Source organism: Nicotiana tomentosiformis, chromosome 8 (assembly GCF_000390325.3).
Source record: "Nicotiana tomentosiformis chromosome 8, ASM39032v3, whole genome shotgun sequence".
In the NCBI taxonomy this organism is placed as follows: Eukaryota; Viridiplantae; Streptophyta; class Magnoliopsida; order Solanales; family Solanaceae; genus Nicotiana; species Nicotiana tomentosiformis.
This window is the reverse complement of record NC_090819.1, coordinates 124,766,993-124,770,654: the sequence shown is the minus strand read 5'-3', so window position 1 is coordinate 124,770,654 and position 3,662 is coordinate 124,766,993.

Here is a 3,662-nt window from a genome sequence, read left to right as displayed (position 1 = left end):
ACGCAAATTAAAGTGCATGCATGCTCTTCCACACTGAGATTGTAAATGATTAAACAGTCACTTAGAGCTGCTTTCCTTTAATTATTTAGGATTCATGCGTGTGATTAGTGGAAACATAGATATGCTAAATATGATTATGATTTTGATTTGTGACTGACTACCTAATATACAGATAAGAAAACGAAAGAAAGTGGAATGTTTAGATTTATTTTTGTTACCTAAGTCCACACATATACAAAATATCATATGTTATAAGCTTGACATAATCGATCCCAAACCCGAATAAAATAAGAGAAATTGTGATAGATTAGAGGCCATCATAAAAACGATGTACTTATGATATGTACTCGAATGAAAACGTCGGGACATAAAATGATCGAGCTCAAAAATAACTGGATGGGTACAAAGAATTCATATAATCGGTCCTAACAAAATTTAAATAGAGCTGTAGTTTTTGTTTTTTTTTTCTTTTTTTCTTTTTATATTTTTGGTTTCAGTCAGACCATATGATTCATGATTCTATACACAGCATGCAATTGTCAATTGAAATGTATTTTCACTTTGCACTAAGGTGTGGGACTCTTATCTTTTTCATCTCCACCACATTCAAAATCTCATTATTATGTTTCACAGTGCAGTCAATGAAAGATAGCTCCTTTGGTTGATCTTTTACACTCTTCTTTTCCATTTAATCTTATCCTCTTCAAGTCCTTGCAACTGTGATCCTTTTTTCTCTTTAAGTATGAATCCAAGAAAAATTAATTGCATTTGATGAATCATTTAGTGTTTTAAATAATAAAGACTAGATATTGTACTAAATCTCCTATGTAGCTACAAGATTGTGGTTATCAAAGACCTATAACCTTGTTGAGTCCCATGTTGGTGGGATGTGGATTTTTTGGGCTCCTTATATGGTTTTGGGCGATCTCATCTCAAGAGTCAGTTTTTTTTATGTTCAGTTAGACTTAAGGTTTATTTATCATGGTATCAGAGTCAAACCATCTCAATTTATTGTTATCGATGTTGAGGCCCCATTTATGTTGTACACGTTCAAGTTTGCAGGTCTAGGCGTGAGAGGGGTATTGAATCCATTTATGTTGTCCACGCTCCAGTTTGCAGGCCTAGGCATGAGAGGGATATTGAGTCCCACATCGATGGGGGATGTGGATTAATTTCTGAACACCTTGTATGGTCTTGAGTAATCAACGCCTCAAACTACCTTTTGAGATTAAGTTAGACCCAACGTACATTTATTATATTAAATCTTGATTATAAATCCAACCTAATTAGGAAATGTTATTGTATCCTTATCATAGATGGGGACAGGTTGAGCATGACTATATAGTGGGGTAAAGGCACATGATTACGTAGAAATTACTAGAGAAAGAACTATTCAAATAATGAAAGACAAGCGATAATTATAGTTTGAACAAAATTTAACTGACGATATATACATTGTATATAACAACTCTTCCTTTTAGTGAGAGCAAAGATGCCATTTTATTATTGTAAGATATGCTTGGTCAAACTTGAGCGCTAGAGTTGCTAATATTTTTCAAATCAAATCGAATGAATAGCAAAAGTCATGGATGCAAAATCTATAAGACTAGACCATAAATTGCGCATTTAATTAGAAAACTTTACTATTACCTTTTTTAGTTGTATCATACTATGGTACCCCTTAATTAATTGATCAACGTGTGAACCTCACTTTACTAGTACTCCTTATAGTAGAAAAAAATGGCATCTTTTCAAAGTGAGAAGTATATCCTGAAAAAGAACATAATTCTGGCATTCCATTTGCAATAATGGATAAGAATTATCCATCAATGGATTAGGACACTCGTACGAGTCCTTTGTATTGCCGTTAATAGAACGGAGTTGCCCATGCTAATTAAATACAATTCCAGATTGCCAAGCATTTTTTATTTTTATTTTCTCAGCTACTTTGGTGAAAGAATTTTAAAAATATTTTCAGAAATTAGTTATGTGAACTAATTATGTCAGGAAAATAAACTTGATTCCGTTGTGAGCGACGTCAAAAGACTAAAGTTAGTTAATCTTTTTTCATGTTTATAACTTTTATTGGCCAAGAAATAAGCACATTATTTTGCTAATATTCACTTGCAGCACATATTTGCAATCCTCAACAATTGCCCTAGGAGATATGGAAAAAAAAAAAGTAGGAGGATTATCCTATAAGTTTTCTCTATGAGAAATTTTATAGCAAGTAGACAATTCGTTTTTATTTTACTTCTTAATATGTGAATTTTTTCTTTGGCTAATTTTAAGATCACGTTGCATAGTTCTTCGTGAGACTTGATCGTGAATATTACAACATTTATTTACTTGATCATGCGTAAATTTTTTTAGGATTGGGGTTTAGTTTTTTCTTTATATATTCGATTGTTGAAACTTATCGACTAATTAATTCAGATTCGAGCTGTGTAAAATTAATAAAAGTAAAAAATATTCCCAGTGAAGGTTTTTATAAAACCAGCATATTTGATTTGATTGTGCTTATTTTATTCATTTTAATTGCTATTTTTTGGTTGAAGTGTTATTTTTCTCTAACTCAAGAATAGGAATCAAAGAAGAAGATGCCTTTTGGACATTATCACGTGCTTCTTGTTGTCGTTAATATGGGAAGTGGGGCAACAGCCCAAAGCCTTATTTTAGTTGCCTAACGCCTTACCTTACGGGTTTGTTATTCATCAACCTATCTGTTGTTCTTCACACCTCTTACTTGGCAGCACTGACATAGCCTTCACTTGTTATTCTCCTGGTCATATTTTTTTTAGCTATTTGAATTTTTTTATTTTTTTTCATTTTATATTTTCCGTGCCCATGACTTTATTGAGTATAACCTATTTATCAAAATTTGCTCCCAAATTTGGATTAAAAATAAATGCTGCAATAATTTTAACGAGTTGTTGTTTCAGTATTAAAACTGTTTTTGAATGCTTTTTTTGAGCCGATAGTTTATTAGAAACAACTCCTCTATCTCACACAAGTTAGAGGTTGTGATAACCCAAAATGTCATCTTTAAATTTAATAATTAATTATGTGTTCTAAGACCTCGAAAAGCACTATTTATCATTTCTCGACTTGCGTGCGCAATTCATAAAATTTCATGGAAAGTCTTTATGTGAAAAATGGATTAAAAATATGGATTAGAGCTTTAAAACTCAATTGAGTTGACTTTGGTCAACATTTTGAGCAAACGAACTCGGATCAGCATTTTGACAATTTCGGTAGGTCCGTATCGTGATTTGGGACTTGGGCGTATGCCCGAAATCAAATTCCGAGGTCCCTAGCCCGAGATATGGAATTTTGAAGAAAAATTAAAATGTTTAAGTTCGAATAGAGACCGGATGTATAATTATGTGAAAACGACCCCGAAATAGAATTTTGATGATTCCAACAGCTCCGTATGGTGATTTTGGACTTAGGAGTGTGTTCGCAATATTATTTGAAAGTCCGTAGTTAAATTAGGCATGAAATGGCTAAAAACAAGAATTTAAGTTTGGAAGTTTGACCGATGAGTTGACTTTTTGATACCGGAGTCGGAATCCAGTTCCGAAAATTTTCATAGCTCCGCTATGTAATTTATGATTTGTGTGTAAAATTTGAGATCAATCGGAGTTGATTTGATAGGTTCC